Consider the following 15,599-nt stretch of genomic DNA (forward strand, 5'->3'; position numbering starts at 1 on the left):
ACTGGTTCCTGCATGTCAGCCAAGGCATTTAGAATCTTAGGGACACAGGGTGAAGGAGAAATGAGAGCCAACACTTGCAGAGACTACACAACTAGAGAAAAGGAAGTAATGATATTTACTGAGAAGTAGTTTTAGATGGAATATTTCTTTTTTATTATTACTATTATTTATTTTATTTTCTGGGGGAGTCTTATTCTGTAAGATGTGGAACTCTATTGCCTGATGAATTTCCAAATACAAAACTTGAGTGAAGTAGTGTAGACTGTAGACTGTAGTAAGTGAGAGTATGGTGAAGCATTAGACTTTCCAGAGGCATTGTTCCCATGCTGCAGCTCTGTGCCAAGTGCACCATTCTCTGAAATGTGCCGTTGCCACAAACAAGATCTGGGTTGCTTGTGAGGCTATTCCCAGTGCTGCCAGGGGTGTGTGTCTGTGATGGGTCTGTTGCTGTAGGAACTAATGGAGTTCTAAAGTCAGCAGTAAGATTTCCTTCTGCTTTGATCCCCTGGAGAGGATGAGCAAGTCCTTTTCAAATGCAAATTTTCAATGCATAGCCTTCCTAGAGGGAATAAAGATGGGAAGGAGAATAAATCTGTATTAAGCTTCAGGCATTTTCAAGTTGCCTGTGCTACTGGTACCCTTTTTTAACCTTCCCTTTTTTAACTTCTGCAGAGCATTACCTTCTATAAGCTCTGCTATGCTAAATCAGTCTGATGTTTGGGAGTGATTTTTCTTTTCTGTGTGCATGAAGTTGGTGGTTTTGGTGGGATTCTACATTCTTCTCTCCCCAGTGATGGGGAAGTAAAAAGCTCCCTGCTTCCCCAGAGTGATCATGTGCAGTTTTTTAACTTTTCCAGTAATGCACGTTGTGATGGTTTTTTGTTTGTTGATTGGTTTCTGTGGCTTTTTTTTTTTTTTTTCCCACAAACAGATAGGAGCCCAGGATGTGGCATGGAGGGAGGAATTCTGCCAACATCAATTTGTAGTTCTCTTCTAGCTAGGCTTGGGGAGTTACCATTTTTCTTGTTCCCTTCTTTTCCTCTGCCTGTGAGAGCCCCCAGCTTATGGTTTCATCATTGCCTAATACTTGCTTGCAGAGAATTGATTTTACATTTCCTTTTTTAACTTGCAGAAATATTTTATTCTGCAATTTGTCACCTGTGCTAAGCTACTAATTACAAAGTACATTATTTCAACCTTCCTGAATTGGTTATTTCTGCAAAAGCCTGCAAAGCGCTCAGCACCTTGCCTACAAGGCCGTGCAACAAACCTATAATTTGGAAACCAAACTATGGTCAGTTGATGTCTAATCAAAAGTTGAAACTAAAAGCTGACTGTTATTACTTGCAAAAAGATGTTGTCTCCTTGATTATTTTAAAGCTGCTTTCTCCCTGAAAGGCTTACAATTTACACGTTTTAGGAAGAACTCTTAATGGCTTGGTCAAGATTCCTGCAGTTGGAGGGAAAGTACTTCAAGTGTTGCTTCTGTGTTCCCTTAACCTGGGACTAGCTGTCCAGTGAGTTCCCTTGAGTAAATCAGCCTTTACTTCTCTCTGTTACTGCCACCAGTGCCACAAGTAGTCCTTGAACTGGAATCATGAGGTAGGGCAGTAATAGGTAAATGTAAAAGCAGTGTTGCTGTGAGGTGTGATAGCATTGAATGCTACAGAAAAAGGCCTTAGTGCGGATACAGTTCTGTAACATGTCCCTGAATCACCTAAAACCTCCATGGCTTGGATCAGTTAAAGGGGGGACAAATATCATCTGTCTTGCAGATGGGACAGTTGTGATGTATCTATTCAAATAAATGATCACTGAATCAAAGTGCACATTTTCATTATTCAGTTATCACTATCAAGGCTATTCATCAGTCTGAATTTGGGGGTAACATTAGGATTTCACTGCTGTAGTTCCATTGACTTCAATGGCATGACTTCTGCTTCTCAAGGGAACTGAAAAAGGAGCTGGACCCACTATTTTCAAAGTTTCTTTTAATTCTAGTTACTAAGTAGGTCATGACTTTTGCTTACCATATGTTTCCCATAAAAGCCCTGGCTGCCTTGAGTGCTATATGATAGGATGTCTGGAAGCTGGAGACAAAGTGCATGCACTATGGTAGAAAGACTTTCTGAAATATCTTGTATACAGTAGCTGAAGCTGCCACATGCTGCTTATGCTACAGTCTGCCTGTGGTCACAGTTACAATGTTCACACTGAAGCATTCTCAAGAAAACTATGTAATGATGAAAAGGCTTCAGTGCATACAGTATGATGGAAAAACAAGTTAAAAATAAATCTGTGCAGCATCTAAGGAGAGGAAAAATCTGAAAGGCTGTACAGCACTAAGCAAACCTGTGCTTTTGTGGACAGAGGCAGTGATGGGAGAACTAAAGGCACATGTCAAAACAAATACACTGAAGGATATGAAAAATATCCTGTCCTTCCAGATTTCTCCTCTTTAACAGAAACCAGTATTAATAATGAAAATTAATCCCTGTGTTGTATCAGTGTAGAATGGCATGGTCTTTGGCTTGTAGAAGGGAATTTAGTGATCATCCAAAGCCAGCATTTTACTGAACCATTTTATTAACTTACTGTTTAATTTACATGTGGCAATATCAAAATACCAGGATTTTAATGCTGGGAAGGGTGTGTGGGAGGGGTTATTTTAAGTTTGATGTTGCTGCATTTGTAATGCTTATAAACTTTCAAGTCTGGAAACTGACCACTTGTGTGTAAAAATCACCTTCACGAAAGAAAAAATAAATTTACTAGTTTTTTTCCTTTTTTTCTTTTTTTTTGACAAACTATGTTTTTTCAACCCTGCTGAATTCAATGCAAAATCTTCCAGTTTCAGTTATTGTAGGACACTATTTAATATTCAGACCATCTCCTAGTCTTTTGGTGTAGGCGGTCCTGTAAGAACTACCACAGTTTCCCTTCATGGAGCAGGAAGGCTTTTGGGCGTGCAAAAGGCTCATCACTGCGACAGCATAGCTGTCTTCAGTGGTATTCCAGAAGGGACACAGATGACTTGGTAATACATTCAGGAAGGGAGAAACTTTAGCAGAAACGATTGCTGCAGTATAGTTGAGCTGTGTACCAGATAGATGAACTGTGGGGTGTTTGATGTGCTCTCCCTCAGAAAAAGCTTGGTGCCAAGGTATGAGAGCATGTACGTTGTTCATTACCCAAGGCCTAATGGATCGGGCTGGTGATCGTGCGTCAGGACTACCACTTTTGTCTTAAGGAACAGTTTCCTGCAAAGTTCAGAGGCAAACTTTGATGATTGATAAGTTCTAGGCACACAGATTTGGGGATAAATCCTGCTTCTGTAGCATTTACATTCTGTAAAGAGGCAACTGAGTAGCCACGAATTCTGGGCCTGATTCTATACTGGTTAAAGTCTGTGAACTTTCTTCAGCCGGGGGGGGGGGGATCACCAATGCTATTTGCTTTAAAATACAGAGAGTTTGAAATCAAAATTCTCATTATTAAAAAAAAATAATTTGAAAACAGTAGAGTTAATTTCATGTGCATGGGTGATCTTTCTCTTTTTTTGTTCACTTCTGTACAAACTTTTAATAAATTGCTCTGTAATTTGGGAGAAGGGGAAGAGAATAATCGTTGGCATGGAATGGAATAAAGATAATTAATCTGAATAAAGATGATGACCAGAAAATCTTCCTGTCTGTCTTGTAGTAGGGCTTCAGCCATCTGACATATAGATATGATAACTGAGGAAACTGTGTGATGTTTTAAGTGGGTTTTGGAATAGGGAGCCTTTTCTGAGCAGACAAAACCTTGGATGGATGGATCAGGAAAAAAGCAAACATCTTGCTGGAAAAAATCTTTCTCTGCATCTAAATGAAGTTGGGACTGTAAGGCTTTTATGAAGAAAAGCTGATGAGTAATTTTTTTGAATGCACATAAACACGTAATAAATCTGAATCTGAACTCTGTGATGTGACTGACTGTACAGAAGGGTGGATCTGAAAAACTATAACTTTGAAATCTGTAGAAGGATTTTGCAGTCCATTCTCCAGTTCTGCACCTTGAATTAATCAGTTGCAATTTATACTTCTGTTTTGATTATGGAGCACTTCAGTAACTTACATAGCAGCACAGGAGCTAGATTTATAGTGGAAATATATTAATCCTTGTGAGATAAATATAAAAAATCCTATTTGTAGTCTAAATAGAAAGAAAACTTGGGAAGGTGAATGGGATCTGGCTGTGTGTTTAGTCTTTAGTAATGGTATAGCAGAGGCATTCATAGATTAATAGGAATAGTCTTCTTGGCTGTAAGGAGATTTCTAACTGGGTTGTATGAATGTCTTTGTTCCATGGAATTATTCTGACCTTTTAATTAACAGATTTACCCTGAATAAATGAGATCCAGGTCGTGTTTTCTGTCGTAAACTTAATCTAAATGTTAATAAATAACCATTTTATAACTAGGTATATTTAATCTGAATTCATTATATTAGCCAAACTCATTTATTGTACTATTTGAGGGTAAAAAAGGAATCTTATTTTTAAGTGGGTAAATCTAAACTTTGGTTAAGTATCATGGAAAATTTAGAAGTAAATCTGAAGGAGCTCCTCTGGACACAGTGGGGGAGAAAAAGACAGGGAAGTACAAGGGTCCTGCGCTGTCAAGGGGAGATTTATGAAGTTTCATGCACCAGTCTTAAATGGAAAAAGAGAAAAGAAAGTAAGATTAATCCAAGTTTGCTGTATCTTTTTATCCTATATCTTTTCATTGGATACATAGAATCATTTTCCAAATGAGCAGAGAGAGAGTTCAGAATTTGACACAGGATGATGTTGATGGCAACTGAGGAATGGTTTAATTTGGAGGGTAGTTTAATTATTCTCGTACATTCTATCTTTTGATAAGGCCAACTCCCAAAGCTCCGAGTGTGCTGTTTATTTGATCTTCAAATCAAGATTCCTTCCTCTTAATGAGTACAAATAGCTACTGTAGAAATGAGGCAGGGGAGGAGTGTGGCCTGGAGCATATTTTAAGGAATATGAGATTCTTCAAGCCTTAATTAGAGAAGGGGAGAAATGAAAGAGCAATGACAGTGCAGATTAACTCAATCTGCAATCAACATAATCAAAAATTTTATTGTTGTTGTAGAATGTAATCAAATAAATGTTTGTAAAAAAGCTAGTGCATTTTTGCAGAAGTACTAAGGCAAAAAAAGCCAGTTGCAGGTGTCATGGCAAACTGCAGTTTCAAAGGGTGGGGATAGCAAGTTCAGAAAACATCTGTACCAGAACAGAAAAGCTTTTGGTAGCCTTGTTTGGAGGGTGGTGTGGTTTTTTGTTTGGGTTTTGGCTTTTTTGAGGGGGGTTGTTTTTATTTATTTGGTTGGTTGGTTGTTGTTGCTGTTTTGGCTTTGCTTTTTTCTATGCCTCTATGGCACAAGACATAACTCTTGAAGGAGAGTTTGAAATTTAAGACCCAAATAAAGGCTTGAAGGAAGAAGGAAGGCAGGATGCAATGCTCTGGAATTTTTTGTTGTTATGTTACTAGGAGAAGAGTATCCATTTTTCTTCCTGCTAGATTTTGTGTTTCTCTAGTTCCTTTATTAAAACAATTCCTGTGCTAGCCGTGTTACTTGTTTTGGTTGGAGTGGCTGGCAAACCATGACTGTAATACAGTAGTATAAAGAGTAAAGCAAACTTACAGATGCTATTCTGGAAGTTATTGCTGCATTTCCTGCAAGTGTCCCTGACAGAGACAAGTGAAAAGAAAATATTTGGGTCTTACCTTGCTAAACTGGCCAAATTGATTTGGGTTTTGTTTTGGTTTGGTTTTGTTTTGGTTTGGTTTTGTTTTGGTTTGGTTTTGTTTTGGTTGGTTTGTTTGTTTGTTTTGGTTGGTTGGTTGTTTTTTTTTTTCCTGGATTGGTTGACTATTAATCAGGACTCCCTTCGGGAGGAGTATCAAGAAACCTCGACTTATCTGTGGTAATGTTTTCTGTTAAATACACATCACGATGTGGGGAATGAGTTGATTATACCTTTCCCTATACTGAATTTCTCCTTGCTCCTCTGCCTATGACTCACACATTTTACCATTTCTGTGTGGAAGTGGAGGCCTGTTCACAGTTGCCAAAGCTCTTAAGGCTGTCCCCAACACATTCTCCCATGTAACTGGTAAATGTGACAGATCTGTTGTCTAGAAAGTAATGAATAGAAGGAGACAGGAGGGAAATAGCGTGTCCTTTCCCATCTAAGTGACAGCAAAACCTACCAAGAAAGGTGTTAGCTTTATGGGCTAACAGATTTATGCAAAGCAATTCTTCACATTGCATACCCATCTCCCTGGTTCTTTTCTCAATAGATACAAATCATCCCCCTTCCTGCAAATTACCAGGAATTGAGGGGCCAGACGAGATACAACAGTGTGAGATTTTGTACAGCAATATAATTAACCACCTATAAACGCTATTCAGAATGTTTTGTAGATGTTATACTTACCTGAAGATAACTGTATAGCAAAGCTATAAAATTACATTTTTTTTCGTGACACATGCTGCTCTATCATCTTGATTCTACCTGTTGGATTCGTGTGCACATGCACGTATGTGGTTAATTAAGTATTTAGAATAAATGCGCTGCATATTATTTATCTGTTTGCCAGAATCAATTCTTTGTGGTTGTATTTATCTTTTAATTTAAAATTGGTTTTCAGAACTTCACATCTATCCTGAGTAGATCTGTTAGATGACATTCAAAATCAAGAACAGTAATTTGCTGTGCTATGAAAACAGGCTATAGTTAAGACAGAAATATTAATCTGTTTCATCCTCTATTTCATTTTCAGTTTAGGCAGCAGGCTTCGTCAGTTTTATTCCATTCATTTTTAGTAAGTCTAAGGACCATTGTTAGGCTGTGAATACAGTTCTTTCAAAAAAAAAAAAAATTCAGTCTGAACTTTGACTCTTTTTTTTAGGCAGAGATTTTTTTGTGAGGCCAATCAGAAGTGGAGTACTCTATTTTTCTCTTTGATAATGAATTTTGGAAAAGCAGGTTGGATACTGGGAATAAACTGACCTCCTTGCCCTCACCAAACAAGTTCTAAGGGGTTTTTTCCCCCCCAAAGTGTCTTTCTGCATAAACAGATGACCTACCTGTTTACCAGACTCATTCCTGGATATGAAATAAATTTCAGTGACTCAGTGCTTCCTATTAAGTAATATTACCAGTATTTAGAGGAAGGTGGTGGAATTTTCCATGCTTTCTGTGGCAAATAGTTTATTTCCAACATGTCTGAAAAGCTTACTGCAGATGCCTTTCTGATATCACTCCCTTTAAGAGATTGAAGGGATATTTTTGATATCTCAGGACCAGATAATATATGAGTATTTATGCATGAATAGTATTACACCAGTAACCATCTTCCTGACTGTAAAATAATGGAACAGGTACAAACAAATAGTTCTGACACCACAACAGATTACATATTCAAGATCCCAAGTATCCTTTTCCTGTTAATTGGTGTAGTCTGTGTTAGTCTGTGGTAGCACATTGTAGTCCCTAGTTTCTACCGTATGTCCCATCCTTATATAATATTTGAGCCTTTTTCTCTGCTCGAAGAATGAGTAAAAAGCATAAAATCAGCACTATTTCAAGTATATCTTTTCTTCTGTGGCAGTGTTCACTTCATTAGTTCTACCAAAAATTGATAAGGAAGTAATTTATGTTGGTTGGTTGGTTAACAAACACATTTGGGAGATAAGCAGTGTGTTGAAGAACATCCTTAATTCTTGAGGATGTATATCTAAGGATGTAATAGGTCTATATACATCAAGTAAAGTTGTTCAAGTTCACGTGTCTGAGTGTGCTTTTAACCATGACTGGCTTGTAGAGGTGGCTGGGCCTCTGATGCTGAACTCCTAAGTTCTATTCCACATTTGGGAATTTTTTTCACCCCTAATCTGTTTGCACATAATGGCATTTTATTTTTAGACTGTGAATTCTTCTGGAATTGTCCTTTTGTAGCGTACTCGTCAAGACTGAAACATCACTAACTTGATATTGCAAGATCATTCATAGCCTTTCAAGCAGTGACTGGCAAATAATGCTTGTGCCCCCTTCTAGCTCTTAGCAGAACTCTGCTAACTGAAGTGGTCTGTAGTACAACCACAAACTGTAACAACTGTGGGTAGTGGGGAAAAGGAGAGGTGTCCTCATTATTAATAGCTCTTTTCTAAATTAAAATTTACTTTCTGTGACAATGTATTTAGAATGTATTCTTAAGCTCAAAAGTTACTGAGTGAAAATGATATGGTTGCATAAGATGAGTATAGTTATTGCTTTTTTCATGTCAAATGCATCAGTCGCTGCATTTCATATATGGTTTTCAGCATTGGTAATATCAACCACAATATATGTTCACTAAAATTTAACTATTTTTATTGTCAGATATGCAATAAGAAATGTGAACATAATGTGAACAATTTTCTACAGTCACAATGAGGAAGACTGCTGCTACCTGAGAATATTCTGTGGACTATTCCATGCTCCAGTGTTATTTCATTTAATCATAACCTTTGACCTTCTACAACACCATTCAGAAATTTTAAGTGTGATCCTGCAGTTATCTGTGATGGATGAGTTTGTTGCTTCATAGAGTCCCACGTGGTTGTTGTCAAGGCTGTGTCTATATGTGGCCATTTACATGACAGAAACAGATCCAGGCAGATACAAAATCTTGAGCTCACGTGTTGCTCATGGGGGCATTTTTGTTTCAAAGACTAAGGAATGAGTAAGATACTATTCTGCCCTTGTGTGTCTTCCCAGTTACTGCAGTATCTTTCATCAACTTGAAAAAAAGGTCAAAAGCTCAGTGGGCAAGAAGACTGAACTTTAAGATGTATTTTCCAGGAGAAGGAATAAAGGCAAGCAGGAATATAATATTTCCATAATCTCTATCAGTGAAGATTCCTCTGGGAGTCTTTCCTAAGATGTATGCTAAACAGTTGGAATGGAATTGGTGTGTATGTGTATGTTTTTATGTGTGTACATATATGAACATCACTGGATATTGGGAGCTATTTCTAACAAATTTTTGGTGAAAATTTTACAGAAAATAATACTGGTTGGCTACTTCCCATGAATGTGGTTTCCATGTACAGAGGCTTCATACCTGGCTGAATGTAATGTCAGGGTAGAAAAAGAAATACTAAATAAACTCCTTGGTTAAAAGAACTATGTGGAAATCAAATCCCTTTATATCAAATCAAACTACCTGTACTTCAGTTTGTTTTGTGTGAGTTTGAATTTACCAACCCCTGAGCTGGAAGCCAATGAAGTTGTATGAGTCTGCCCTAGCTTAAAGATCAGCATACCCAATTTTGCATGCATGTTGTGTATCATCTCATAGTACAGTCAGTACCATGATTGGTTTCAGTGGAAGTTATCGGTGTCCTATTGTAACTGTCCTTCTCTCCTTCAAATTATTTTCATAGCTCCAGTGAAGTATAAAAGACAGATCTCTTACATGATCTGCAGTGTAACTTTGATTTATTTACATGGTTGAGTCATTGATCTGACTTACAGTTACTTGAGGCTTGATATGTAGAGCAGTGAATGGAGAATAATTGCACTGAGGGCAGTGGAACTGGTATAAAAATGGATACAGAAGACTAATGAAGTCCAGGAAACCAGAATGGATTGATATCTTGAAAAACATAATTACAAAACTGAACAAATCTGTTGGAAAAGAGTTCGGCTGAACTCTTCCTATGATACTTTGACCACAGCCAAAGAAATGGTAATTTTTGTCTTGGTCATGAGTTTATAGTATGGTACATTTAATGCTAAATATATAGAGATATATTTAACATATATATAGCATATATGTATAAAAGTAGCTTTGAATAATGTATTTTGCTATTATAGCAGAATGTTTAACCCAAAGATGAATTCACAATAGATTCTTTTTTCCTCCTCTGAAGATTTTGATTGAATGTTAAATACATAATCAGTACCAAAAGACTCCTCTGATAATTTAAAATCTGGAAAGTAGGTCATGAGTGTCAGAAACTTGTTTTAGTGAGGGGGTGCAGTATTCTTAACAAATGCTTAAGATGTTACTTTTTTTTCTGTGTTTCCTTGTGTATAAATAAATTTACCTGATCATCCCCATATTTTTAATCTGTAGTTTTTGTAGGCATTGTCTGTATTTCAATTAAAGGATTGGAGGGATACAAGAGACTGTCCTCTGGATTGTTCCCAAATTTATTTTATCACAAAGTACTTAAGTGTAATGTTTCCATATGTGTTGTAGCATTTTGTATCCTAAATAACCTGAATGACAGTCAGCTATTTTCATGATGTCATTGCTTCATGACTCATTTCCTTCAAATGAAGCTATAACCAGGTGGTCATTTATTTAAAAAGAAATACTGTTAACCTCTCAATTCAGTTACGTGCTGAGAACGCATGAAATTCATTCTCCATGAATCTAACTACATACTTGCTTAGTATTATGTGTTTTTAAATCATGCTTAGAGTATTAGTGGGGTTTTTTTTGGGTAGCTTTAATTAAAAATTCACCAAAATTATAGGCTTTTGAAGCCCGTAGTCTCTTTTAGTTAGTTATGTGTATTACAATTTACTGAGCAGTTTATTTTCTTTTAATTTATTTGAAAGGCCATAATGCTTAATTTTAAAAGTAAAAATAAATTTAATTGTATTTTCCATTGAAGAGTTGCGATTTCTTGTGAGCTGATGCAATCTTTTTGCTCTGTTTCCAGGAAGACAACTTCAATAAATGTCAAATGTAGAATGCCATGACACATAATGACATTGCTGTAGCAAAGCTTGTAGATTTGTCACATGTACCATAGACCTTTGTCACCAAAACTACATGGGGAAAAAAAAATCTAGTGTGTTTTTAATTTCTTTTTTTCTTTCTTTCCTCCTCAGAGTGGTATCTTCTAGACACCATACCTAATTCCTCCCTCTAATATGTTAAGGTAAATAGACTGAAAAGATCAGTGTCATACCTGTAACAGTGTTGCCCTTGTTAAAGGAGAAAGGCTTTTGACTGAGAATTGTGATAGTTCAACATTGGGTTGAACTCATTCTGGAAGAGTAATTTTTGGTTTATGTGTTTTCATGTGGGTTTTTTGTTTGTTTGTTTACTTGCTTTTTTTTTGTTTGTTTGTTTGGATTATTTTTTTTCTACAGAGAAAAGGTAGATTTAAGGTTCACAGATCCAGCTTTGAGCAAGCTTATGTATGAATGATCATATCAATTCAACCTTATCAGGATGGTTGGTATGCACAAGCTTACCTAAGGTAAGAACGTGGCCCTATTTCATCAGGAAGACTGTTAGTGGAGGCAGCTGTTTTTATTCACTAAGTACCAGCTTTTCCATTTCTAACCATGTTCAGAAACATAAGTTCCTTCTGTTTCTGTGTATTCAATGGGAATATTATGTCTTCTCAAAATTACATTAAAGTCTACATTAGTAGACTTTACATCAGTCACTTGGAACAAATCTCAGTGATTTCTGTCTGGTACAAGCAGCACAAACACGAATTGCGTTTCCTCTGACCCACTGTGTATTCCGAAGTTATTTGTATGTAACTTAAGGGTAAATTTGATCACTCCTGAGGTCATCAAAGGAACTTGAATAACTACAGCCATCATTTAGATATCGCCAGTTGCCTCAAAACAGTTGCAGAGACATCCATCTAGTGTTGCTAAACATGAATGTCAGTGCCTTCAGTGTGGCCTGCTAATAGCCAAGTGACAAACAGTTTAAGTAATGCCCTTGCCTCCTAGCTTTCACAGTGTGCTCATACTTCAGGAGAAGTGAAGGTTACAGTGCACAGGACAACCAATCCTTTTGATGGATTAAGAGTGAAAGGAGGAGTTTGACCTCCTGCAGATCACCTGGCTGGAATATTTGGCAGCGTTTTAGGACATCAGTATCCCAAACATTGATGTTTGTGATACTCTGGGGGCAGGCTATAGAAAAGCATAAAAGTATGTATGTTTTAATTTATGTGTATTAATACTACCAGCTTACTCGGTGCCAAGCTGGTGGTCAGTCTCTGGGGTTCACAGTGCATCTGTTTCAGGATTTGGTTGGGGTTTTTTTTTGGTGTTTTTGTTTTTTTTTTTTAGTTTACATAGATATGTATCTCAAAACTTCTACTTTAATTTTACAGGCAGCTGTAGCACTTCACTAATGGCTGAGAAGTCTGTCCTGTCCACCAAAGAACTGGATATTGCAATATGGAATATTGTATTACTTAGGGCTATAGCTTCAAAATGCACCTAATGCCCACCTTAGGGAAACAAGCCTTTGGTTTCAGTAGGGCATTGAAAAAAACCGAGTTGGGAGTTCGTTGTCCATCTTTTTGTAGATTTTAAAACAAGGCAAGGCACTTCTCCACCAACCTCCCTGCAGCTCTTGATTATTTTTTTTCTGCTCAGTAGTACTGTGTGTACTGTGTCCTGCTGAACGACTCAGGTCCCTGATGCCAACCAGAAGCTGAACTGGTATGCTGTATCCATCCTGACAATGGACTTTTCATGTTTCACGAAGGAATATGGGAGATGTTATGCACTGGCATAGGAAAATTCACTCACAGCCCAATCTAGATTGTGGATTGCCATTTGAACAGTCCCTATCCTAGAGTCCTATGCTTAATTTCTCCTGTCTTTCTTTTCTCATTGGTTCTCAGGATTTAGGCCAGCAATAACAGCCAAAAGATTTTGTTCCTACTAACTGGTTTGGATTATACATTGTATTTGCAGTTAAGCATCCCATGAATACAGTTTTCCCCTCCCTTGTTGCATTGCTTGCCTATCTGCAAATGTCACAGATACCCACTTTCTTCTACTGTGAAAAAATGAGTATAGTGTAAGGCTGGCTTTCCTGACATTTTTACTCATGACTTTACATGATTTTTCCCTGTAGAGTCATGATGGTAATACTGGTCTTTTTAAAAGTGACAGTTGCATTTACTAATAGTTGCTATTTATACGGTCATTTGAGCTGCTAGTAGAGGGGAAACAAGTATATTCACTAAATAAAACCTTATTTGCACAATCCAGATCCTCAATAGAACACAATTTCCTATAAAACTAACATTCCTTGACTTTTGTAATTTTCCATTTGACTTATCCTACTAATTTGTTAAAAGCCTATTTCTTCTACTTTTACGTGCTTGTTTCCAAAGCAGTTCAAATGACTGTATGAAGAGTTTGTTCTGGTTTTGCCACACAAGAGGCTCAGTCTCTTTCACCTTTTCCTTTATAATTGGATTTGTAAATCTGTATAACTTTAAAAAACTTACTTGAAGTGCAGTGACAACCTCATGCTTACCCAGAAGTAAAATTTTTAACCTTTAATTATTCTAATTGTAAGCTTTATAAAAAAGAAAATAATTACTTGAGTTCTGTTCATCAAACAAAAGATATGCTATTCATTTCTAGTTTACTTGTAGGAATGAGTGATACTGGAAAATGATGTAGAACAAGAATGTATAATGAAGAATTAATATTCTTGTTATCCCCACAAATGAATGTGAGGATTTCAAATTGTATAAGGTATCATGCTAGAGGGATTTTAATTCCTTCTATATATTTACTTTGAGGGTCAGTGTTGCAAAACTTAGATGTCTTTTGCCCTTGGACTTTTTAGAGATATGCATATAAATAGATCCCTGCAGTGTTTACAAGAGCTATGTATGACAGCCACACTCATGTGGACTAAGGGTGGGCTTTCTGCTGCAGATTTAATACAACTGCTTCTCAGACCTTAAGAATTTCTCCTTTGTTATCCCTACTTGACTCATTTGTCTTGTCTTCTCCCCGCTACCACTCCCCCATTAAAACAGTTTGTTTTGTTTGTTTATTTTAATTAAGTATTGTAAGAGCAATGTCATCAGCTCAGCATAGAATAAAAAGAAAAGCATATCCTGGTGGGCAAAATAGAGGCAGATCTTCAACTCCCCAGCCCATCAAGGTCCTGCTGAATGGCAGCACAGCCTTCAGGTGTATCAGCCACTCCCCACAGTTTTTATCATCAGCAAATTATTCTGAACTATCCTGTAAGGTATCAAAACACATTGATCTCATGCCTCTGTAACAATATATTTTTGTATTTTGGCATGGAACAATAATTAAAAGCAAAATTGTCCTGAAAAGAAGCAGCCAGAGGGAATTCTTTAGAACAAAGTACACGAATGAATGTATGAGCCAGAGTCACAGTGAATGCCAAGACCAGCTATTACTGTTTCTGTCGAGTTTGGGAATGTAAATGTTATGCCAAAAATGAAAGAAGCCTTCACAAAGAAGTAAGAAATTTCACTGCTGTCAGAACTACACAGGAGTTAATTTAGATACTTTGCAAAATCTCACCAGATTAATTAATGGTGGGAATTTAAAAAGTGTGAGGGTTGTGACTGTTCAAACTATTGGAGAAAAATGATCACCAGAAAAGAGGGCTTTTGCTAAAGGCAATATAATGAGGGAGCAACTGAACATCAGCAGAGATTTTACCTTGAATGTTTGCTATGAAGCAACTTTTTATGGTTCATTTCTAGGAGTTAAGAATGAGCTCGGAAGACAGCAGGCATGTGACTGGTTTGGGTTGGTTTTTCATTTGTCTGCCTATGGTGGGCTTGAGGATGGTGATTACCTCTGCTTCTCTGCTTTTATACCTTCACTTCTGGAACCTGGAATCTCAAATCTTGGGATTTGGGGAGGAGGGCAGGATGACTGTGCATGGGTGTGTTTGATTTTTCTCCTCTCTGACTTTTGAAATTCACAGAGGAGGAAGGCAGGGAAGATGGAAAGGTAGAACTTAACATGCAAGTAGCATTTCTGTCACACGGAACAAATTTTATTCCACAGCCCGTTTTGTGTTAATACGTGGAAGGAACCACCATACCAAAATACTAGTATTGAGATTGTTCTTGATTCTTTATGGGATTGCTCAGCCTTCTCAAATCAAGTTCTTAGTCCACAGTCGTACTTCTTTTAACCCTAATACAGTATATATGTAGAGTTGTATAAAGATGGTAGCACATACATAATGGTAGTTGGTGTGGGTGTAAATACAATAGTCTAAAATGCCATGCTGTGCTATTGGGCTTTCAGGACCTTATATCTGGTTTACACTGATATTGTAAACTGTTGTTTTCCCATACCTGATTCTCATACATTTAAACCATAATTTGGCTTAAAACAGAAATCTGGCATGAGGGAGCAGGTGGAAGAGGGAGTACAAAATGTAGTAGTACCTTGGCAATTAGTGTTTATACTTCCCTGCAGATAATGAGTTTCTATTCTTCAGCAAACAAAAAGCAAGTGAACTGAAAAATGAAAAGCTTTTCAACTGTTGCAAAACATAACTGTATCCACGAAAGAATAAGATCAAAGTAGGTGCTCGGACTAGTCTCTCTCTAAATGCTGCTCAGTCCCAGCCTTGCTTGTGGAACACAGAGCTTTGAATGCCAGCTCAGTTCTGGCAGCTGGCAGCAGTTTATACGGCTGTGTTTTAACCCTCCATCTGCCTTCCCAGTGCTATCTTTGGTCTGGTTCCATGGTATCTC

The 15,599-nt window shown here is 37.2% G+C and overlaps 1 long non-coding RNA gene across 1 annotated transcript in view; it reads left to right on the plus strand.

Moving 5' to 3' along the window:
* The window catches only part of LOC135413117 (uncharacterized), a 31,138-nt gene extending 19,012 nt beyond the window's left edge, over positions 1 to 12,126 (plus strand). Inside the window, exons 2-3 of the long non-coding RNA XR_010430095.1 lie at positions 10,951 to 11,000; positions 11,215 to 12,126. This is a non-coding gene — a long non-coding RNA (uncharacterized LOC135413117). The remainder of the gene's footprint in view (positions 1 to 10,950; positions 11,001 to 11,214) is intronic.
* Positions 12,127 to 15,599: the final 3,473 nt, after the last annotated feature.

The sequence above is a fragment of the Pseudopipra pipra genome, chromosome 4 (assembly GCF_036250125.1).
Source record: "Pseudopipra pipra isolate bDixPip1 chromosome 4, bDixPip1.hap1, whole genome shotgun sequence".
NCBI classification, from domain to species: Eukaryota; Metazoa; Chordata; class Aves; order Passeriformes; family Pipridae; genus Pseudopipra; species Pseudopipra pipra.